The sequence below is a fragment of the Lepus europaeus genome, chromosome 20, assembly GCF_033115175.1.
Source record: "Lepus europaeus isolate LE1 chromosome 20, mLepTim1.pri, whole genome shotgun sequence".
Taxonomy (NCBI): domain Eukaryota; kingdom Metazoa; phylum Chordata; class Mammalia; order Lagomorpha; family Leporidae; genus Lepus; species Lepus europaeus.
The window spans coordinates 11,702,576-11,727,089 of NC_084846.1; the positions used below are offsets into that span (position 1 = coordinate 11,702,576).

The 24,514-nt window shown below is 49.6% G+C and overlaps 1 protein-coding gene across 4 annotated transcripts in view; it reads right to left on the reverse strand.

Annotated features, from left to right (window-relative positions):
- BRD4 (bromodomain containing 4) overlaps positions 1 to 24,514 on the reverse strand; it is an 80,068-nt gene that overhangs the window by 39,371 nt on the left and 16,183 nt on the right. Inside the window, exon 1 of one of the 4 annotated variants that reach the window (XM_062178787.1) lies at positions 18,597 to 18,768. The exons of 2 other annotated variants lie outside the window; for them this stretch is intronic. The gene's annotated coding sequence lies outside the window, so the exon portion shown is untranslated. Of the gene's footprint in view, positions 1 to 18,596; positions 18,769 to 24,514 lie in introns of those variants that run through there. One more of the 4 variants, XM_062178791.1, reaches the window with a different exon arrangement.

Consider the following 24,514-nt stretch of genomic DNA (forward strand, 5'->3'; position numbering starts at 1 on the left):
TTGGCTATCTATGCCTCCCACAAGCTCCATGGCATCTGTCAGCTGCCTCCACCTGCAGAGCCAGCCTCCGAGCTCTGGTACCTGCTAAGTCCCCAACTTACAGACAGCAAAGATGATGACAGAAATCTTACGACTGCATGCTCCTCACCGACTCAGGTGTGTCCCTTAAAAGCTCAGAGTGACATTTTCCTCCTGGCTGTCTCTTCTAAAGCTACTACTCCATCTCCTTTTATCCCATTTTCTAAAAGGTGTGGGCTATGTGGCACTGAGATTAATCTATAGTACAATGTACCAGGATTTATTAATTCAGAAACAAAAGCTCTGCTTTGAGACAGAGACTCAAGATGGCCAGAGGGCAGTGCAGATCACAAGGCAGAGGCTGGAGTGAGGCTAAGAATTTCTCTCCACTGATTACTAGGGGATTCCTAGTAGGAAGGAAACACTAGAGACTAATCTGCAGGACAGCACGAATGAGAGGTTCACTTCTTGGAGGATGCAGAATTAAGATTTTTTTTAAAGGTGGGGGCAGGAGGCAAGAAGGCAGAGAGAACTTCCATTTACTTGTTTCCTAAATGCCACCAACAGCCAGGGCTGGGCAAGGCCAAAGCCTGGAGGCTTCCTTCCACGTCTCCTAAGAGTAGCAGGGACCCAATTACTTGAGCCATCACCTGCTGCCTCCCAGGGTGCATGTTAGCAAGAAGCTGGATTGGAAATGGAACTGAGATTTCAAACTGGCATAGGAGGTAGGTGACGTGGGTGATGCAGGCGTCTCAAATGGTTATCTTAACCACTGCATGGGAGATGTGCCCCTTAGAGGACACAAAATTAAAATGAAAGGTCTGAAAGGAGTGATAAGTCTAGGTTTAGTCAAAATAAAAATGACAAGACAGCCGTGAACTGTCCCTCGAACAGACAGAAAGGATAAAAGCCAAGTTCTAGGTGGGTGACTGGTGCAGCACTAAGATGCTGCTTGGAGCATCTGCATCCCACTTCAGAGTCTCTGGAGGCAGCAGTGATGGCTCAAGTATTTGAGTCAGGACTCCCAGACTGAGTTCTGGGCTCTGGGTTTTGGTGTGATTCAACCCTAACTGTTCTGGGCATTTTGGGAAGGGAATCAGCAGGAGGAAGATTTTTGTCTTTCCGAATAATTTATTTTTTTGACAGGCAGAGTGGACAGTGAGAGAGAGATAGAAAGGTCTTCCTTTTGCTGTTGGTTCACCCTCCAATGGCCGCTGCAGTCGGCGCATCGTGCTGATCCGAAGCCAGGAGCCAGGTGCTTATCCTGGTCTCCCATGGGGGTGCAGGGCCCAAGCACTTGGGCCATCCTCCACTGCACTCCCGGGCCATAGTAGAGAGCTGGCCTGGAAGAGGGGCAACCGGGACAGAATCTGGTGCCCCGACCAGGACTAGAACTCGGTGTGCCGGTGCCACTAAGCGGAGGATTAGCCTATTGAGCCACGGCGCCGGCCACAAAATAGTTTTTAAAGGTATGTTTTAAGAAGTTAGCTTCTTAGGCCGGCGCCGTGGCTCAATAGGCTAATCCTATGCCTGTGGCGCCGGTACACCGGATTTTATCCTGGTTGCTCCTCTCCCAATCCAGCTCTCTGCTGTGGCCTGGGAGTGCAGTGGAGGATGGCCCAAGTGCTTGGGCCCTGCACCCCATGGGAGACCAGGAGAAGCACCTGGCTCCTGGCTTCAGATCGCTGCAGTGCGCTGGCCGCAGCACACCAGCCGCAGTGGCCACTGGGGGGTGAACCAAAGGAAAAGGAAGACCTCTCTGTCTCTCTTTCTCATTGTCCACTCTGCTTGTCTCCCCCCCCCCCCAAAAAAAAGTTAGCTTCTTCATGAATGGAAGTTAAAATGATGATGATGATAGCTATGGCATTTCCAGCAGAAAACACCAGGGAGACATGTCAGTGCCAACCTCCACGTGTGTGAACAAGGCAGAGTCGTTTGGGACTTTGGGAAGCCAATGAGAGGGAGATGAGCGAAATGACATCTGGGCACAGTGAGACCTGTGGGGGGTAAGCAGAAACAACTGTGAACTGGTGCACAGATCCCCAGAGGGAAAGGGGACTTCACAGGAGAAAGCAATCTGGGTCTGGTGGCAGGGGCCCACTGTGCTTCTAAATTTCTCAAAGCAGCAGAGCACAGGCTGAGACAGCACAACTTAAGGTCTCCCGGCACCCACCACGCCTACTGGAGACGAAAGGGGCTCAGGGGCTCTGGGAACAGGCTAAGTGTAAGTGCTCCCACAGCCATCACGGGCCTTACATCGAGTGTTATCTCAGCCGTGACCGTGCAGGGCGCTATCCCAGAGGGAATGCCAAGGCAGGTCCTCAACAGCCAAGGAGCCAGTAACAGATACGTTCACGAGGGCAAGGCCACTCACTTGGTTGGCTGCGAGACACCAAAGCTTGCTTTCCTCAGTGAAGGGGGACGGGCGACTTTTCTTCAACAATACTACGCTAGGCTGGTTACTCTGAAGCTGCATTTTTTTTTCTTTTTTTTTTTTTTTTTGACAGGCAGAGTGGACAGTAGAGGGAGACAGAGAGGAAGGTCTTCCTTTCGCCATTGGTTCACCCTCCAATGGCCGCTGCGGTAGGTAGGCGCGCTGCGGTCCATGCACCGCGCTGTTCCGATGGCAGGAACCAGGTGCTTATCCTGGTCTCCCATGGGGTGCAGGGCCCAAGGACTTGGGCCATCCTCCACTGCACTCCCTGGCCACAGCAGAGAGCTGGCCTGGAAGAGGGGCAACCGGGACAGGATCGGTGCCCCGACCAGGACTGGAACCCGGTATGCCGGCGCCGCAAGGCGGAGGATTAGCCTAGTGAGCCACGGGGCCGGCTTTAAGCTGCATTTTATAAGAAAGATCTGGCAAAGATGACCTCTACCTCACCTTTCATCAGGTACAAAAACCCAAACCTGGGGGGCCAGCACTGTGTTGTAGTAGGGCTAAACCTCTGCCTGTGGCACTAACATCCCATATGGGTGCCGGTTTGTGTCCCAGATGCTCCTCTTCTGATCCAGTTCTCTACTGGTGGCCTAGGAAAACAGTGGAGGATGGCCCAAGAGCTTGGGCTCATGCACCCACGTGGGAGACCCAGCTCCTGGCTCCAGATCAAACCCAGTTCAGGCCGCTGTGGCCATTTGGGGAGTGAACCAGCAGACGGAAGACCTCTCTGTCTCTCCTCTCTGTATCCATAACTCTGCCTCTCAAATAGATAAATAAAATCTATTAAAAAAAAAAAAAGTAAGCTGGGTAGTGGAGGGGTGGGTGGGAGTGGCCATGGGGAGGGGATGATCACTTTTCTTAAAAAAAAAAAAAAAAAAAAAAAAAAGGAACACAGAAACTGTCACAAAATTAATGTCAGAGCTGGAAAGGCCCCAAGTCCCCAGTTTACAAAGAGGGAACTGAGGCCTGGCCCAAGGCCCAGAGAGAACCAGAGCTGACACTGACAATGCCTAAACGGCCAGACTTCAACTTCCACAACTTCCTGACCTTGAGTAAACTGCCCAGATAACCACCACCACGTGCTGCTGGGGAGCCCTCAGCAAACATCCAAAGTGCACTTCTGCCTGATTCACTCAGGTTGGTGTGACAAGGAAGTCGGATTTAAGTAACAGTTTCTCAATCTTGGAAACTTTCAGAACGTAAAGGTGCTGAAAAGGGACAAAATCCACACTACGTCAGATGAGCATAGCTAAGGAAGCAAACAATGTGGCAAAGAGCTGTGGCTCTGTGCAGACTCAAGTTGCTCTTTACCCTCAATTTCACCTGCCTCCCTGGGTAAACACCTGCAGAAGCCAAGCCCTCCAAGCTGTGATGCTAGCAAAACAGCCAGTGGTGGTGCTGTCACCAGCCCTTGGGTTCAGGAGCTCTGACATCAGGCAGTGTGAGGCCTACTGCCCTACCCTCACTTCCCCACTCTACACACCTCCTTGGGAGGGAGCCACGCTGGGCAGGTGCCCCACCTCCCTCCTGAGGACCTGGAGCCAGAAGCCCAACAAAAGGGGAAAGGGGTCTCTCTCATGTATGTGGTAAAGCCAATCAGTCCTGTTTCCCTGGACCCCCCAGCAGGTAAGAGATGTGCCAGAGACGCCCCCTTCCCCTACCCTGACACAAATAGAGGAGTCAATGAAGCATGGGGACACGAGGCCTTAATCAGGCACCAGGGCACTCAGAGGCCAGGAGCAATGATGAGACTCCAGCCTGTGTGGAGGATGCCAGCTTCATGCCTGCACCGTATCTGCATGTGTCTAACACAAACCTGCTGCATCCTTAGGAGTGCTGGTTGGAGTCCTAGCTGCTCCACTTCTGATGTGGCTTCCTTCTAATGAGCCTGGGAAGGCAGCAGACAATGACTCAAGTACTTGGGAGTACACGTGGGAGACTCAGATGGAATTCCTGGCTCCTGTTGGCCCAGCCATAGTTCTCGTGGCCATTTGGGGAATGAAACCAGCAGATGAGATGAAAGACCTCTCTCTCCTGGCCGGCGCCGCGGCTCAATAGGCTAATCCTCTGCCTGTGGCACCGGCACCCTGGGTTCTAGTCCCGGTTGCCCCTCTTCCAGTCCAGCTCTCTGTTGTGGCCCGGGAGTGCAGTGGAGGATGGCCCAGGTCCTTGGGCCCTGCACCCGCATGGGCGATGACCAGGAGAAGCACCTGGCTCCTGGCTTCGGATCAGCGCAGTGCGCTGGCCACAGCGGTCATAGCAGGGTGAACCAACAGTAAAGGAAGACCTTTCTCTTTGTCTCTCTCACTGTTCACTCTGCCTGTCCAAAAAAAAAAAAAAAAAAAAAATTTTATTTGAAAGGCAGAACAGAGGAGAAAGGAAAGGTTAGGATCTTCCATCTGCTGGTTCACTCTTCCAATGGCCACAGTAGCGAGATTTGTGCCAGGAACTCCAGCTGGTTCTCCCATGTGGGTAGCAGGAGCCCAAGTACTTGGGCCATCTTTTTTTGCCATCCTCCACTGCTTCCCCAGGCCACAGCAGAGAACCAGATTGGAAGTGGAGCAGCCGGGTCTTGAACTGGCACCCACAAGGATGCTGGTGCTTCAGGCCAGGTTGTTAACCTGCTGCACCAGTGCCGGTTGGACCATTTTCTACTGCCTTCTCAGGGGCATTCAAAAGAGAGCTGGGACTTGAACCAACACGGGCTGCTGATGTCACAGGTGGCAGGTGGCTCCACATGCCCTACTTGAGAGAGGCTTTCCGTGCCCTGGCCTCACTGTAAGGAGCATCTGTATGTCTCAATGCTGCTTATCCACTTGTCTATCAGTGAGCACACACACCACTGTGAATGCAAGCAAATCAATATCCGCTCCAATCGCTCGCTGGTTTCCAGACAATGACTTTTTCCCACTTTTAAAAACAGATTTATTTGTTATTTGAAAGGCAGAGTTATAGGAGAGATGGAGTTTCCATCTGCTGATTTACTCCCCAAATGGCCACAATGGCTGGGGCTGGGCCAGGCCAAAGCCAGGCACTTCATCTGAGTCTCTCCTGGGGGTACAGTAACCTAAGTATTTAGGCCATCTTCTGCTGCTTTTCCAGGCACATTGGTAGGGAGCTGGATCAGAAGTGGAGCAGCTGGGGCACAAACTGGCGTCCATTCAGGATGCCAGCGCCACAGGCAGTGGCTTAACCTGTTACACCACAATGTTGGTCCCAAGAGTCCCTTATTCTTTTTTTAAAAAAGATTTATTTATTTGAAAGGCAGTGTTACAGAGAGGGAGAGGGAGAGGGAGAGGGAGGGTGAGAAGGAGAAAGAGGGAGAAAGAGGGAGAAAGAGGGAGAAAGAGAGAGAGAGAGAGAGAGAGAGAATCAATCCTCCATCCGTTGGTTCGCTCCCCAAATGGCTGCAACAGCCGGAGCAGGGCCGACCCAAAGCCAGGAGCCAGGAACAAATTCTAAGCTTCCCATGTGGTGCAGGGGCCCAAGGACTTGGGCAATCTTCCCTTGCCTTCCCAGGCTGTAACAGAGAGCTGGATTCAAAGAGGAGCTAGAATTGTCACCTCAGATGGGATGCTGGCACTGCAGGCAGAGGCTTAGCCCATTACCTGACCCCAAGAATGCCTTTATTCTTAAAAAGATGTCTGCTGAAGCGCAGAAGAGAGAAAACATCTGTGACATGAGTTTCAAAGAATTTAGAGGGGGAAAATGCACTGATGAAGATGTCAATGTGGTAAAATGTCAGGTGATGAATGTACTTTTGACAGACTTGCACTAGCAAGACATATGGGCACGGAAGTCCCAGCTGCTCCATTTCTGATCCAGCTCCCTACTAACACACCTGGGAGAGCAGCAGAGGATGGACCAAGTCCTTGGGCTCCCACACCCACGTGGAGACCCAGATGAAGCTCCTGGCTTCAGCCTCGGCCTCCCCCTGGCCATTGTGGCCATTTGGGGAGTGAACCAGTAGATGGAAGCTCTCTAATTCTGCCTTTCAAATAAAAATTAAAAACTTTCTTTTAAAAAAGTTGATCAACTGATGTAAAAGGGAGAGGAAATGGAAGCTACCTTGGAAACTGTTTAAAGTGAGGTACATAAAAGCCTTCAAAGAATCAGAAACTGTAGTAGTTTTAGAGCACAGTAAACAGGAGAAGAGGAGATGAAAAATGAACTTCAGAAGAAGGTTCTGGGAGCTGGCACTGTGGCATAGCAGGTAAAGCCACCGCCTGCAGTGCTGGCATCCCATATAGGCTCCAATTTGAGTTCCGGCTGCTCCACTTCTGATCCAGCTCTCTGCTGTGGCCTAGGAAAACAGTGGAAGAAGGCCCAAGTGCTTGGGTCCCTGCACCTATATGGGAGATTTGGAGGAAGCTCTTGGCTCCTGGATTCGGACTGGCACAGCTCTGGCTGTTGCAGCCATCTGGGGAGAGAACCAGTGGAGGGAAGGCCCCCCCACCCTCTCTGTAACTCTGCCTTTCAAATAAATAAATCTTAAAGAGAGAGACAGAGAGGGAAGGTTCTGGAGCCTTGTTGGGTCCTCAGTTTCCTTAACATTACAAGGAAGGACTAGAACACAGGGTGCAATTACAAATTTGGGTGATTAACCCCATCAGAAAGCAGCTCCGCAGGCCAGCACCGTGGCATAGTGGGTGAAGCCAGCATCTCATAGGTACCCCTTATCAGAGTACTAGCTCAAGTCCTGTATACCCCACTCCTTCCTGATCCAGCTACCTGTTAATGCACCTGGGAAGGCCGCCAAAGATGACCCAAGTACGTGGGCCCCTGCCACCTACATGGGAGACCCAGTGGGGTTCCTGGCTCCTGGCCTTGGCCTGGTCCAGATCTGGGTGTTGTCAGCATCTGGGGAGTGAACTAGCAGATGGAAGATCTCCCCTTGCCTTCCTGCCTCTCTGCCTTTCAAACACATTAATCCTTTTTTTTTTTTTTTTTTTTTAAAGCTGCTGTTTTCTTTTTTTTATTGGACAGGTAGAGTCATAGACAGTGAGACAGACAGAAAGGTCTTCCTTCCGTTGGTTCACTCCCCAAATGGCTGCTACAGCTGGCGCTGCGCCGATCTGAAGCCAGGAACCAGGTGCTTCCTCTTGGTCTCCCGTGCGGGTGCAGGGGCCCAAGCACTTGGGCCATCCCCCACTGCCTTCCTGGGCCACAGCAGAGAGCTGGATTGGAAGAGGAGCAACTGGGACTCGAACCCGGCATCCATATGGGATTCTGGCGCCACAGGCAGAGGATTAACCAAGTGAGCCACGGCGCTGGCCCCCAAACATATAAATCTTCAAAGAAGAAAGGAAAGGAATCAGCTCCTTCCTGGAAGCTGTTCTGTTGGGCACAGCTCACCTGCCCTCAGCGCTCCACAAGCTGGGAGGGCTTCTCCCCCTGGGACACGCAGTACTGCCAGCCTTCTCTTGTTCATACCCCAACAGTTGCGCAGCTGGTGCTACACAGGATGGCGCTGGCCTATGGGAGGAAGGCAGCGCCCAAGGGTGGCCTCGGGGCAGGGAGGTGGGTGCCTTTCGCAGCAGATAGAGGAGGGCACATGGCACAGTGAATGGCATGAATGAGCTCTTTCACTGGTGCTGAAGAACACGCAACAGCACCATCTGCTGAGGGGAGGGAAAGGTCAGAACAGGCCCCAACTCCTCAGCCCCCCCACAGCCAAGAGAGCCACCCACCAAGTCCTCACCACGCCAAAGCGGCAGCAACAGGCGAGACACCCAAACAGGAGAAGCTGAACAAAGGGAACTGCAGTCCTTTCATCTGAGCAATCCAGGGGACTGCACACTGTGAGAACCCTCGGAAATACTTCTCTGGCTCGATTCTTGTTCAGCTCTCCCACAGCCCTACCCAAGCCCCCCTCCCCAGCTTCTGCTGATGTGGGTTCTGGGTTTAGGAGCATGCCCCAAGCTGGAGGCCTGGTCCTGAAGAGAAAAGCTGGGCAAGGTCTGAGTTGTTTCCAAGTGAGTCCAGCAGAAAACCAGACTTCTTACTTGCTTAAGGGTAGAACATTTCTCCCAACTAGAACTGCTCCCCAAACAGCTGAATCTAATGACAGGGAGAAGTCAAGCCAGGGAGGGTATGGCTGGTGGGGGCATGGAAGGCCCTAGCCTCTGAGTTCTATCCACAGAGTGCCACCCCAAAAGCCTGCCTGCCGACAGGAAGAAGACAAGGGAGACACTGGCCCCTTGGCAAGTATCTCAGTTCAGGAAGTGGCTTGAAAGACCAGGAGGAACTCACATTCTGGTCTTAGCTCTCGCAGAAGCTAGATGCCAAGGCAAGAAAAACAAAGTAAAAACAGCCTGACCTCCAGGCTTTTGCAGGGAAGGGGTCACTGGACATATGAACTCCCAATGCCCAGTCTGTGTGCTTTTGAAACCCAAAGAACGAAGTCCCTAAAAACCTTACTGAGGACCTATTTGGGTTTTTTAAAAAGATTTTATTTATTTGAAACTCAGATTTACAGAGAGAGACAGACAGACAAAGATCTTCCATCATCAGCTGGTTCATTCCCCAGATGGCCACAATGGCCAGCGCTGGGCCAGGCCGAAGTCCGGAGCTTCTTCTGGGTCTCCCACGTGGGTGACAAAGGCCTAAGTACTTGAGCCATCTTCTGCTATTTTTCCCAGGCTACTAGTAAGGGGCTGGAATGGAAGTGGAGCAGCTGAAACACGAACTGGTACCCATATGGCACCACAGGCACCGTGGCTCAACCTGCTACCTGCTGGTCCCTCCGCTTGGATTAAACCAACGACAACAACAGAAAAACCAAAAAACAACCACCCCCAAAAAAACCTTCCATCAAGGTAAGACCCCTTTTCCTCTTAAAACTCCTAACAAGACAAAGCTGACTGATACGCAGATTACTGGAAGTATGCACAAGCAGAGTGCAAACAGAGTCGGCGCTGGACCATTTCTGTTCTCTTCCCAAGGCAGCACTGACTGATAACGGCATTTTTGACATGCCTTCTCTAATCCTGTTACCAAGAACACCAAAATAGAACTTTTCCCTTGGAGTTCACTGGTTGCCATAGAAGTGGCATCAAAACGCATTATACTTTCAGGTGAAGAAATGCACCATGGTGAAGATGAAACACTTGGACCTGTTTAGTGCTAACACATGGGTACAAGTGTGCCCAGAACACAGCTGAGACAGATGCGATTCAGACAGGGCAGAGGGGAGGTTTCTCCCCTTTCTTTTAACTTACAGAGCCACCAACCCAGAAGATGCTCTAGGCAAACAACGACCAGATTGGGCTGGCCTTCCCTTCCCTCTGGACCCCACCACACTCTGCCTCCAGCTCAGGCTGTATCCTGGAGGGACCAAGCTCCCAGAATGCACTTCTTCCCAGCTCTGAACCTGCAGTTTTTCATGTTTCTGGTTTGTTCCATTCTTACACTGACTCGTATTTATGAAATGCTCATGTTCCCCACCCCCAGCCCCAGGGAGACACAGGTTCTCTAGTGGATAGTGATAGTGATACAGCTATTATAGACTGGATTTCAAGGAATGAACTGAGAGGTCTTACAGGTGTTTTCCATAAAGAGAAAAAGTCTATTGCATTGCAGAGGCAGACAGTAATTTTGGCTGCTCCCAGCAGGACCCAGATGGAAAGCAGCAAGCACAAGGGCACTTCAGACACTGCAGAGCACCAAGTCAGTGGGTTATAGTGGCAGCTACCTTGCTCCTTTGATTACCCATATGAATACAGCAAGCCTCCCTGTTAGGGGCGAGAGCAGCCTGTAACCCTAGTGGAGGACAACCAAGCAGCCTCTGTGGATGGCTCGGCTTCACTATTTGAGGCTGTTCCTGGCTTGGGTGAAAACTTGGGATTTCTGAGCCATCCACTGAACAAACCACCTGCAGCCTGTGTTGTAAGACTGTGGGATCTTGGGATCCAACCCCCAAAACACCTGCCCTCATGGGTTCACAGGGAAACACGGACAACAAAGAACAAAAATAAAATCACAATGGCAAATGGGAAAAAAAACAACAAAAAAACGGAGCATATAGGACAGGGCCCTTTGGTTCCCACTCCTTTCAGCTTGTACAAGGTCTCATGTCCTCCATATCATCATGCATTAAGTGAGATGACAATGCACCCAGAGAACAAACTTTCTCCCATGGAACATCTCACTCACGTGCAAACTGTTGTCAAGCTTGTTCCTTAGGTAGTACCTATTCTGAACACTGGAGGCCCATGGCTCACTTAAAATGCCACAGCATCTCTACACTATCTTCTTTAAAGAGAATGAAAAATGACTTGACTTGCTTACCACTGAGAATTGATTTGCTTAAGATTATAATGAGCTTATGCACACTTTCCTAGTGAGGGTCATGTGAAGGTCATTCTTGTCCCCACCCCTCATGCAGGTTACAGTGAAAGCAACTCCCAGGCTTACATTGTTACAGTTTAAAAAAAAAAAAAAAAAAAAAAAAAAGCAGTTCCTCTTGGTATACCAGTTGTTCAGCCTGTAGTAACAAAATTCCCTAAATAAATGTGCCGAGTAACTCAGCTAACCAAAGCCATATTTTTCATTTCACAAAAGTACTCTACCTTTAATCTGGAAATCAAACCAAAAAGACCTCTAGTTCTGAGGACAAGCCGCTATGCTGAATGCTTCTGGTCCTTTGTGTGCTGCCCTTCTAGGACGTTTCATAGCAGCTATGAGCCAGAGGCAACAGAACTTCATCTCTTAATCGCCCATTGCTGCCAACTCACATGACCTGTCTACACCCCAAAGGGTCTTTCCTGCTGCTGGAGATGCTGGAGCAAGCAGGGTTTGGCATTACTGGTACTACACAATAAATGATGAAGAAACTGCTAGTCTGACAAGGCACTGTGAGCAAATCAGAAAAGACGTCTATAGAGATGCTTCTTTGAGAAGCCCAAACATCCCCAAGCTAAAGCAGTTTAGGTCTTGAGTTTCACAATTTTGGGCTGAGAGAATCCCAGCAAAAGGAGAGCAACTCTGGCATCACTGGTGGGGAAGCACCTCCTCTTGGAGCTAAGTGCCCTTGAGCATCCATGCCCACAGCTAAGAGAGGCTAATGGCAACACCAGTCAAGACACTTGACATCCAGATTTAAAAACCAGTGCTGTGGGCGTTGGTTTGTGTTCTGGCTGCTCCTCTTACAATCCAGCTCTCTGCTATGGTCTGGGAAAGCAGTGGAAGATGGCCCACGTGTTTGGGCCCCTGCACCCACGTGGGAGACCCAGAACAAACTCCTTGCTTTGGATTGGCCCAGCTCCGGCTGATGTGGCCATTTGGGGGAGTGGACCAGCAGATGGAAGACCTTTCTCTTTCCCTCTCTAACTCAACCTCTCAAATAAATAAATAAAATCTTAAAAGAAAAATGAATGATAAACTCACCTTTACTAGTCCTGGTTGGGGCGCTGGATTCTATCCCAGTTGCCCCTCTTCCAGTCCAGCTCTCTGCTATGGCCCAGGAAGGCAGTGGAGGATGGCCCAAGTCCTTGGGCCCTGTACCTGCATGGGAGACCAGGAGAAGCACCTGGCTCCTGGCTTCGGATCAGCGCGATGCGCCGGCCGCAGCGGCCACTGGAGGGTGAACCAACGGCAAAAAGGAAGACATTTCTCTCTGTGTCTCTTTGTTACTATCCACTCTGCCTGTCCAAAAAAAAAACAAAAAACAAAAAACAAAAACCACACACAAAAAAACTCACCTTTAACTAAAAAAAAAAAAAAAAAAAAAAAAGAAATACAATTAGCTGGACTCCAGATACTAATGTAAAAACCGGAACTTTAGAGAAAAAACAGAAACAACTAAAACCATACAGTTTCACGTGCTTTGAGGGATTTCTGGGTAATTCAGGCTCACAATGTAGCACCAAAACAGAGGTCTCAGAAGGGTGGGACTGGGCAAGGCCACCACACAGCCCACCGCCACAGCAGGCTTATCTCAGTTCCCAGGACAGGGATTAGCAGCCGCCCTTCATCAGAAGGGTAGCGGAGCAGTTCAAGCCCAGGAGCAGGAAGCAGCAGCTGGCAAGGTGATAGTGTGCAGGAAGGCAGCGACACTGAAACTGAGCCAAAAAGTTTAACTGCCACGCAGAGGGCAATGGGCTTAGCCGACGTGCACAGGGGCCACCCGTTATGGGCTCTGATGAACACGTGTCCAGGAGGGGTCCATGAGGCAGCCACCCACAGGAAGAAGGCACAGCCATCTTGAAAATGTGTGTTTTCTCAGCTCCAGCCGTTGCAGCCATCTGGGGAGTGAACCATCAAATGCAAGGCTCTCTCTCTGCCTCTCCTCTCTCTGTGTAACTCTTTCAAATAAATAAATCAATAAATCTTAAAAAAAAAAAAAAAGTATGCTTTCTAAAAGCTGCAGTGAAACAGACAAAAAATTTTCAAGTGTCTATTTCCGTGACATTATGTATGTTTACTCTGTTATGCAACCACCATCGAAACTCTGTCCCTGTCCATTCTACTTTGCTCTATGAATTCAACTATCGAAAGTATCTCCTGGAGGGGCCAGCACTGTGGTGTAGAAGGTTAAGCCTCTGCCTGCAGTGCCAGCATCCCTATGAGCACCAGTTCAAGTCCCAGCTGCTCCACTCAGTTCCCTGCTGATACGACTTGGAAAGCATAAGAAAATGGCCCAGATACTTGGAAGCCCCTGCACCCGAGTGGGAGACCAGGAGGAAGCTCCTGGTTTAGGTATGGCCCAACCCCAGTCATTGTGGCTGTTTGGGGAGTGAACCAGCAGATGGAAGACCTCTCTTTCTCTGTCAAATGAATAAAGTGTCTCTGGTATGTAGAATTAGACAGTACCTGCCCTTTTGTGTCTGGCCTCCCTTACTTAGCATAAAGTCCTCAAGGGTCACCCGTGTTGTAGCATTTCAGAATCTCAAGCTTTTATTTTATTTTAAAGATTCATTTTATTTATTTTAAAGAGTTACAGAAAGAGGTAGAGACAGAGAAAGGTCTTCCATCTGCTGGTTCACTCCCCAGATGGCCGCAAAGGCTGGAGCTGCGCCAATCCGAAGCCAGGAGCCAGGAGCTTCTTCCGGGTCTCCCATGTGGGTGCAGGGGCCCAAGGATTTGGGCCATCTTCTATGGCTTTCCTAGGTCACAGCAAAGAGCTGGTCAGAAGAGGAGCAGCCGGGATGCCAGCTGCTTCAGGCCAGGGCGTTAACCTGCTGTGCCACAGCGCTGGCCCCAGAATCTCCATCCACTGATGGGCACTGGGGTGGCTGCTACCTTTTGCACTGAATAGTGCTTTCATTAATGTGGCTGAAGGCACATCTATTTTCACCCCAGGGCACAGATTCTGGCACCTCACTCATTTCAGACAATGTCCCATCTCAAATCAGCAGCAGAAACAGCATACTTCAGTCAGTCAGGATTCCTCTTCCCAGATTCCAGCGGGGTCAACACGTATCCAAAAAAGTAGACTGGCCTTTATAAACCAGATTTTTTCTGCAATGAAGACAGTGGGGGATAAACCCACGAGCAAGGACATAGTTAAAGTTGCAAAGTGGGGGCTGGCACTGTGGTGCAGCGCATTAATGCCCTGGCCTGAAGCGCCGGCATTCCATATGGGCACCGGTTCGAGACCTGGCTGCTCCACTTCTGATCCAGCTCTCTGCTATGGCCTGGGAAAGCAACAGAAGATGGCTCAAGTCCTTGGGTCCCTGCACCTGAGTAGGAGACCTGGAAGAAGCTCCTGGCTCCTGGGTTCAGATCGGCGCAGCTCCGGCCATTGCAGCCAACTGAGGAGTGAACCAGCAGATGGAAGACTTCTCTCTCTCTCCTCTCTGTGAACTCTGACTTTCAAATAAATAAATAAATCTTAAAAAAAAAAAAAAAAAAAAAAAAAGTTGCAAAGTGTTCGGCCCAGCAGTCCCAGGAGTGCCTGTACCCTGCCCAGCAGTATTCTCTCCTCGGCATACCGTGCAGCTTCCGAATTCTCAATGCTCAGCACCTGCCCCAGGGAGAGACTGATACCAAGCAACACTGTGCAGAAATACACAGTTGGCACTGGGAAGCCTTAGGAAAAAAAAATAAATGATTCCTCAGGCCCTTCATACAGACAGTTCAACGAAAAGGGGCCTTGGTCAGGGATCTGACAGGAGATTCCAACATCAAGCCACCTGAACCTCTACACAATCAAGAAACACAAGATGAGGTCAGGACACACACCAGGAAGTCTACAAATTTTCACAAATGTGACTCACAGCCATTTTCTCATCATCCTGAACAAGTCAGAAATGAAAACACCAAGGCAGAATGCTCACTATCCTGCGTTTCTGCAACTGTAACTGATAAAGGCCTGGCCCCACAGCTCACACCAGCAGGAGACTCTGGCTCCAGGTGGAAACACCTTGCACACAGCACATTTCCTGGGCCCACTCACTTCCTCTCCATTCCAAAAACCAAGGGGATGAGAAACTGAATGATGACATGTGTCTTTGCTGCTAGCACAAAATATGACCGAAATTTAGCTATCCTGCCACCTGGCAGATGGGGAAGGGGGCAGGCTAACGCTTAAAGAACCAGCGCAGAAATCCAGGGCTAATTTGAAGTCTTCTCAACCACAGGCAGCCAGCAATTTAGGATAGGCTCACGTTCCAAGCCAATTCTTGGGACTCCTCCGCTGAGTTCCCAGGGAAGAATGCTGTAAATGATGGCTAGGTGCCAGGGGTAATCCAAAATGAACAGACTCGCTGATCCCCTTGGAGCCTGGGGCTCTAGGAGCTGGCTGCTGTCCAAGAGCTCTGGGAGGCAGAGCCAGTGTAGGGTGTCTGGGCCCTGTGAGAAGTGGCATGGCAGTCCAGAATAGTGACGGGGGCAAACTATCCCAGGCCCCATGCTGAAAGGCCATTCATGGAGCAAAGAACTAGCCCATCCAGCTCCAAAAAGAGAGAAGACAAAACTGTGCTTTGGCTATGATTATTTTCCCAATTGTCTCAACACTCAATACTGTAATACTACTTCATGCTGTCTTAGTTTGTAATTTCTGAAGGGGATAGCAGCCCAGGGTTTAACAAACCAGATGGTTGTTCATACACCGTGTCCATCCCAGAGCAGCTGGAGGAAACCATGCCACATCCCACTGTAGCCTGGGGATGCCACAGCACACATCTGGTGTCTACACGAACTATCCTTGGCACCTCAAGGCACCAGCACATGGCAAGAGACCAAGGAATAGTGTCAGGTTCCCCATTTCTCTTTTGGAGATTTTGAGATTTCTCCCTTTGCATACACTAAGCTTTCTCTGCCTGAAATGCTCTATCTTCCATGACACACTCTCTGGGTAAGAGAAGCCTTGCCAAGTGCCCCGCCCTTGTGCCTATCTCAACCCTGCCTTGGGTGGCCTTCCCAAATGTTCTCACAGCCAAAGTCCGTCTTATCACAATCACAGGATCTACTTAATGCCAAAAAACCAGATGTGTTCTCAGGACCTGCACAGAGCAGAGATGTCCCTTCTCACCACACCTTTTCAATCACATTCAAACTAGTGCAATACAGGAAAAGGAAAGCAAACAAGAGGCGTACAGATTGGGAAAGAAGAAACAAAGCTGTCTTTGTTCACAGATGAAGACTGTCGACACAGAGGGTCTCAAAAAAGTGACAAGAAAACACTTGGAACTAAGAACACACGGCAAGAGAGACAAGGCTGACAAAGCAGCATGGGCATCAGAATCGGAGACTGTGGCAACCTCATGAACCACCACCCTGCGATGCTGTGACCAGGACTGCTCTCCTTCTTCTAAGTCCATCCTGATGGGGACACCACTGAGTCTGCAAGGTGACAGGCTCCCATATACAAAGAGACAGAAAAAAACCCAAATCCCAGGACAGAGGCTCCTACCCCCTAAAGACACCTACACTACTAAGGACTAAAACCAGGGACATCTAAACTCCAAGAACTGAACCAAAGTGCACAAGTAAACAACACTGCTTCTAGCAAAAGGTTAAAAAATATTGGTTTCTTCTCCTCTCACATACAAATGGGCAGCCACAGGATGTGAAACAGTGGCAGCATTGGAATTACATTCTCATCGTCCTGACAAAAGACTCAGCTCAGTAGCCAGGCCTGGCGTGGCCTCCACTGTGGCACCTGTACATGTCAGAAGGGCAGGGAGACCTGTACTCTCCTACTGAACAGACCAGATGGGCTGCAGAGCTTCCCCACTCCTCCTCCTGCGGGCATGCACTACCTGAGAGGGCTTTCTTCCTTTGCTGCTGCTGAGGAAATAGGAGATGGAATACATTGCTCCCTTGACCTCCCAAATAAATGAACAGAACAGAGAAACACTCAGGGCTCTGCCTTCACAGAGTTTTACAACTGCTGAGGACGAGGAGGTGGGGGTCAGACTTCAGTGGACTTTTATTTACCCACTGAAGTATGACACTACTCTCAGCACCTTTCTTTGTGTGTCTACTAGCCACGCACAGGGAACTTTGAATTTGCATAGCTAATGGGTCTCTTAAGAGTTATGCTGACATTTCAGCTGCTTTTGCACAAGGCTCCTGTCTAGTGGGAAGTGCTACACCTGCTCCAGCCCACCTCTCAAAAAAAGCAGCTGTGAGCTCCAACTAGGAGAGTCCTCATTTCCTCTGCATGAGGCCAGCCCTCCTCACAGGAGATGATGTAAGAGGCGGAAAGTGGCTGCTGAAGTGGTGACAGCAACACACATGGACCCAGCCCAGGAAACCCAAACACTGTGAGCTCCTGAGGGACCAGGAGCAGGGCAAGGAGGTGCTGCTTGTTTGTGTTTCCAACTTCATCTCATTTGTCAAGCATAAGGGAGGCAAACAGGGTTGTAACTGCCATTACAACCAGTAGTGTTCTCAGCCAAGAGAACCACCAGAAGCTGGACACCCCACTGTGCAGCGGCCAACAATCATGAGCAAGGGCGCTCTGTGCCAGTCTTCTGCAGGGCTCAAATACCCACAACACAACTCGGACTTCGATATCAAGTAATGGTTGACTGCTGGGTTCTGCAAAAGACACACACACACACACACACGCACACACACATGCACAGATTCCACTGGAATATCTGGTGTGCTTCTGTCTGAACTTTGGGTATGCCTATACAAGATTGTGGTTAACCTGAATGACTTTCAAGAGAAGAACAGCAAAATGCTCTTGCAATCTTAACCAAAAAGTGTTCAGTGACATCCCTTCTTCCCCACCTCACCTTGTAAAAGAGCTGCAGCTACCCTAACCAAACCTAACCTACCTGAACCAAAACCATAACAACCCCTTACTACAACCAGAAAACCAATTTCACAGAAGAATGAGACACCATTCAATTCAATCCACTGGATGCCTAGAGAGAGAGAAAACAGGCCCCATACTCACAGATTCCCCACACAGCTCAGTCTGATTGCCTGGGATTCTGGCATTGGGTAACTGCTGAACCCCTTTATGGTCACGCCCTAGGTACCGTAGTTGTGGCACAGTGGCACCACTAATATTTGCAGAAGTGGACTCGGGTAACCAAAACATTCAGCTACCACGGCTGCAGGCCAGGCACCCCACTCACTCTACAGAAGCAGGCAGTGCACTGTACCATGCAGAAGTGGTTCTGGTTGCTTGCTGCTTGTTTGTGACCTGTGTGTCTGCCTTAAGGCAGGAGGCCCCATGGCTCTCTTAGATGGCGTTCATCACACAACAGAGTACCCTACACCCCACCCCACATGCACAAGAACATGCACAGACATACACACACATTCTCACTCCCCCCCCCCCAAAAGAATTCTGATGGTTGCTGCCACTGTCACACAATTCTTGGTGATCTAAGTGCTCAGTCAGCACCATAATCAACTTTGTAGTACCTTGGCAGGGGTGAGGGATGGGCTGTGTGGGTAGGGTCTGGGGAACCCAGGCTTTGGCCAGTCCCAGGGGAAGAGTTTGCAGTTTATTTTGTGGTTTCCTGGCTTCCAGCAAAACTCCCAGGATGGGGCAAACGTGGAAAGGCACACTGAACAGAGGGACTCTGGCATGCTGTCCTGCTCCCTCCTCCCAGAGCAAGCCTGCATTTCTCTCTCTCTCAGGAGTGGAAGGCCCCACATGCCAGAGGTCACTTGCTTGCTCTCCCTCTCTGTCCTTTCAGCAAGTGTTCCCCTACTTCTGCATCCCACCTACCCTGGCCTTTAAAGACTCATCCCAGAAGACACAGCTTAACTTCTGGTCTGGAGAGAACCTGCAAAGTGGTGGCTCTCGTTTCTGGCTGCACACAGAGTCATCTGGGAGCTCGGCCTGGAACAGCCCCAGCGTCATTTGGGGAGTAAGCCAGTGGAAGATCTCTGTATCCCTCTTGTCACTTTGCCTTTCAAAAAAAACAAAAACAAAAAACATGTAGGGTAGAGGAAGCATCATTTAAACAGAATATTATAAAATGTACACAAATAACAACAAAAAAGAATAGACATATAATTGGTTAAGAAAAAAAGGTCTGGCAGAGAGAAAATTTTTCAAATTACTTATCCAACAAAGACTTGCATCTGGAACATATAAAGAACTCCCAAACTCCAAAAAAAAAAAAAAAAAAAAGAGAGAGAGAGAGAAACGTATAGAGCTTCAGCAGTTCACTAAAGATCTATGTAAGGCCAATAAGCACAGGAAAAGATGTGCGTAGGAAATGAGAATTAAAGCCATAAGGTGACAGCACTGCCCCCGCCCTAGTCCCTGTAAAAATGGGCAACTTCAGAACGCTCACCCACTGCTGATGGCAATGAATAATGGCAGGCGGACTCCCTGGAAACACCTCACAGTTATGAAGCTGAACATTTACTCTAGTGACTCAGCCATGCTGCTTGCAGGTTTTTAACCAAAAAAAGGGGGGAATATTCACATGGGGAAACATATATGAATATCCAGTCACTTCATTCACAATCACCAAAAACCTAGGAAGCACACATTTGCCCTTCAACTGGGGAGTGCAGATGAAGCTCTGGAATGGAATGGTACTCAACAACCAAAGGTAACTACTCAGACACTCCACAGTGCACTCGCCAAACGCAATAGTAGTGGTCAAGGGACGGTAGCCTGACTCAAAGGACCACCCGCTGTACGACTCCACTGGATGTGACATTCTAGGAGAGGCAGAAACACATTCATAGCTGTCAGGTGCTGGAAGAAGGAAGAGGGCTGGAAACACAGAGGCAAAGAAAGCTGTGCAGCACTGGGTTGGGGGGTGGGGCTGGGGCTGGAAACTTTCAGTATCTTCTCATCTGGTGGTTTGGCAAGGGTGGATTTTACTGTATATAAACTTAGGAAGGTGAATAAACAAACCAACAAATCACATGTGGGTTCCCACACCCCTCTACCTCAGACCTGCTGGAGACTCCCAAAGGCTGAGGGCGCTGCTCTGTGTGGAGACCAGAACCTCATCTGAACACCAGAGCTCAATGGTAACCTAGGGACTACCAACACACTGTAGATGGAACGGCTCCTCTCTAAGACCAGCAGGCTTACAAAGGGTACCTGAGGTGTGTGAGGAGCTCAGTGTTGTTCCATCAAAAGCACTGTGGTGGGGGGACCCTAACTAGGGGCGTCTGGCTTAGTGCTCTAGATGCCAGAATCTCATTGTTGCCTGGGCTGGAGTTCTGGTTCCAGAGCAGGTGATGGCTCAAGTACTTGGGTCCCCTGCCATCCACGCAGGAGCCCTGAGTTGAATTCCAGACTCCTGGCCTCAGCCTCGTCCAGCCCTGGCTGTTGTGGGCATTTGGAGAGTAAACCAACAGCTGAAATCTGTGTGTGTGTGTGTGTCTGTGTGCGTCTCCTTTCAAATAAGAAAGAAAGAATATTTCTCATACTAATGCTTCCTGGAGGACGCTGGCTCAATTAAAAAAAAATGATTTATTTGAAAGTTAGAGTAACAGAGAGAGGAGAGGCAGAGAGAGAGAGAGTCTTCCATTCAATGGTTCGCTACCCAATTGGCTGCAACAGCCGGAACCACGCCAATCCAAAGCCTTGGCTCAATTGTTAAGTGATGATTAGTAAAGATGTTTGCCTCTGAAGGCATGGCAAGAGGCAGGTGAGGGCTCCTAGGCAACAAAGTGCCAGAGACTCCAAACTCCCTACTGGTTCTCACAGAATTTCTTCAGGTTAAAAGGGACAAAAACAGCATTACACAGGAGAAGCCATTATTAACACCTGTTTCTACAAACAGCCCCCAGGGTTCGGTTGGAACCCAGTTGAGGGAAGACCATGTGCACAGACCCTCTCTGTCACCTCTGACTGATGTGACAGCCACTACCTCTACCACAGAGGCTAGAGTTCACATAACCACTCCTCTCTGTTGTACAACACGGTGTTTCCAGTTTTTTAGATATAGAAATTACAGTGTTGTCCATTCGATGGCTGATTATTACACGTCCAGCTCAATGGTCCCCTCTTAAAGGCATCTGATAAAGCTCTTGATCCCATACTGCAGGCCTGGTCTGAGTCCCAGCTATTCTGCTTCTGACCCAATTTCCTGCCCATGAGAAGGCAGCATATGATGGGCTCAAGTACTTGAGCCTCTGCCACTCAAGTGGGCGTTCTGGATGGAGTTTCTGGCTCTTGGGGGCATGTGAGGATTAAGATGGAAGATGTCTCTTCCTCCACTGTCACTCTACTTTTCAAATAAATAACTTTTTGAAATGTGGTCAGCAAGAACATCCACAACAGTCTCTCTGAGCAATGCCAGGAGTCGATGCCCTTAGGAATCAGAGCATCCCAAAGCTCTGACATCGGACAGCCTGGGCAGGATGAAAGCACTCACAGCACAAGCAGAACTGTCCTCACCCTTCACGGTCAATGCTCTCCCCCAGAGACATAGTAGTGTCTCCCTGATCACCGACATATGAAGATCCACCACACAAGCCCACCCCGTTCAGAGGCAGTTCAGAGAAGGCGCACTGTGGCACAGATGCTGGCTCCTGCCAGATCCCCAGCTGTCTTCTGCCCACGGGGATGTACACTGGGTATCTGCACACGTGGTCACTGGCAGTCGCTAAAACAAGCTTTTCTGCTCAAGAAGGCTGAGCTCTACTCCATGCCCTGAGGCTCCCCATCATGCTTAAAGTGCTGGACTCAGCCTTGTGACTGCACCAGGACCAAAGCAGCAGTCAAAACACATTTATAGGCTTCCATTTCTAGAATGCACCAGCTATCACATGAAATCAGATCGAGGACTGGCCGAGCGGCTGCCTGTGCCAGGAACGCTCTGCACACAGCTATACATTCTCCAGGCTGCCAGTGCCCTGCCGGGGGATTTGCTGAGCAGCCAAACCCAGTCTGGCCACGATGCTTGTAGTAACTGGCAGGCAAGTACTGGTAGCAACTTTCCCAGCTAAGTGCCAACTTCCCCTGAGTGTCCACATGCCTAGGGAATGCAGCTGGACTCAGTCCAAGAGCAATTACTGAATGCCTACTGAGGCACAGGGCCCCATGTGTGCATATGCTACATTCTGACCCCACAAGAACCTGGCACAGCAGAGGGACCACAATCTGCTGTGGCAGAGGAAGCGGATACTAAAGGCAATCAGCAGTTCATCAGAGGTCACACTAGGGAGCTGGGTCTTCAGGCCTCCTCACACTGAACCTAAAAAAACTTTTCCTGATCAAGGGCCTAAACTGTAAAAGACTTATTTATTTGAAATGCAGAGTGTGCGTGTGTGTGGGAGGGGTGGGGGGAATCTTCCACCTGTTGGTTCAGTCCTCAAAAGCCTTCAATAGCCAGGACTGGACTAGGCCAAAGCCAGGAGTCACAAACTCCATCTGGGTCTCTAACATGGGTAGCAGGGACCCAAATACTGGGACCATCATTTGCCACCTCCCAAATGCCCCAACAGGAGGCTGGGTCTGAAGTGAGAGCAGGGCTTGAACCCAGAAATTCCAATGTGGGGTGCAGGCATTCCAAGTAGCAGCTTAACCCACTGGGCCCGATGGCTGCCCATTTACAACTTTTAGAAGAAAATATACAACAAATATGACTTCACAGTAGAGCTCTTCTCACCAACCATTATATACTCATTAATTCACCTATAGAAAGATCTTCTGTTATCCAAAGATACTATAAAAGTGGGGAGGTGGGGAGGGAAGATTTTTGCAAAAACACCTACTCAAATTCTACAAAGAAATCCTGCAAGTCGACATAAAAAGATAAGTCACCCAAAAGAAAATGAGCAAAAGACAGAAACAGGCATTTCAAGCAAGGACAAGTCAACCTGAGAAACGATGCTCAGTCATTAATCATAACAACTTACCTATCAAGACTAGCAATAAACAAGTCTGTCAATCCAGTGACAGTGGAAATGTACTTCAATATTTTGAGACACAGGGAGCAAAACTGCTGCAACTGTTTCTGGAAACAATTTTGCTTAAGACATTTACTGAGAAACCTGCATGTGCATCCTGGGTGCACGCACACAGGCAGAACACTCAGCATGCTCCTATGGTACCTCTCCCAAATGCTACTGACCCACATGTCCACCCATACAGGAATACATACACTGCTACATTCTCACACATCAGTGAAAATGAATGAGCTATAGCTACCACAGCCTGTCTGAATTTTAAAATGAGGAAGTGGCACAAGTCTGCAAATGGCATACCACCACTGACGTAAGGCTCAAACACAACAGAATTAAGCAACTATTTAGGGATACACACAGCTGAGACAAAACTAGAAAAGGCTGGTAAACTCAAAATCAGGAGGGGCAAGGAAATGAGGTCAAAAAGAACACACAGGAAGCAGAGGTGACCAAGCTGTCAAGCTGGGAGACACAAATCAGAATCATTCAAATCTGAAGTGCAATCTGAACCACTGCACTTTCAATCACCTGTGTTGGGTGGGTAGGAGCTCACCAGGAACAACAAGCACAGGACCTTCACAACCTGGAGGGGGAGGGGGAGTGCTCGCTGCCCCATTTTACCAACAGGGAAACAAAGGCTCAGGCTGAGGTCAAGCAGCCTGACCCAGATCACTGCCCACACAGCTTCACAGCCCAGTGAGTGGCTCTCCACGCTCAACTTCAGTGCCAGCAGGCACATCAGTACTCAGCTGCTCACCTCTCCTGGGGTAGTTCATTCCATCTGCAGCAAACTCTCATTGGCGGCATAAAACATACAAGACACACTTTAAACCAATCATGAAATGCAACACTGAGTTGAATACCTCATTTCCTTCACAAGACAAGACAGTGCCAATTGCAGTTCAACAGCAAAATGATACAGTTGGTTTCAAAAGTTATGAGGCAGTGCCACAGAAGATCCCTAATGAGTCAAGTCTTCACCCAACACTAGTAGCTGTTTTGAAACAAGCAAAGGTAGGCGTTGTGGCACAGCAGATTGAGCTACTGCTTATGAGTCCAGCGTCCCATACAGGGATCCCAGCTGCTCCTCTTCCCACCCAGCTCCCTGCTAATGCCCCAGAGACGGCAGCTGCCACCCACATGGGACAGGAGACCCTGATGGGAGTCCCTGGCTCCTGGCTTTGGCCTGGCCCAGCCCTGGCTGTTGAGGCTAATCTGGAGAGTGAATCCAGATGGAAGAGATCTACTTCCCTCCCCCAACCCATGACTCTGGCTTGCCAATTAAAAAAAAAAAAAAAAAAAAAAAAAGAAAAGAAAAGAAAAGAAAAGAAAAGAAAAGAGGGCAGCAGCCCCACCTCCTTACTGTACCATACATCAGGTTTGCACACAAGGTCACCCCACAACTGGCACATCAAAGACAGACTCACTGGAGGGGAGCATAATATTGCGAGAAAAGAAAGGAGAAAGATGGCTGCCAAGGTTGAGGGAAGGGGCAAAGAGAGAGCAGCTGTTTGACAGATTATTTTGATCTATGCTATAAAAGAGATGTGCGGCACAACCATGAACCTGCAGTATAAACATTATGCTCTACATAAAAGTCAGGGTGTGGTACAGAGAGTTCCAGCTGCTTGGGATGCCTCCATTCCATATGGGAGTGCCTGGTTCAGGCTCCACCTCCACTTCCCATCCCACTTCCTGCTGATGTGCACCCCAGGAAGCAGCAGGTGATGGCTGTTAGGTCTCTGCCACCTGCACAGGAAG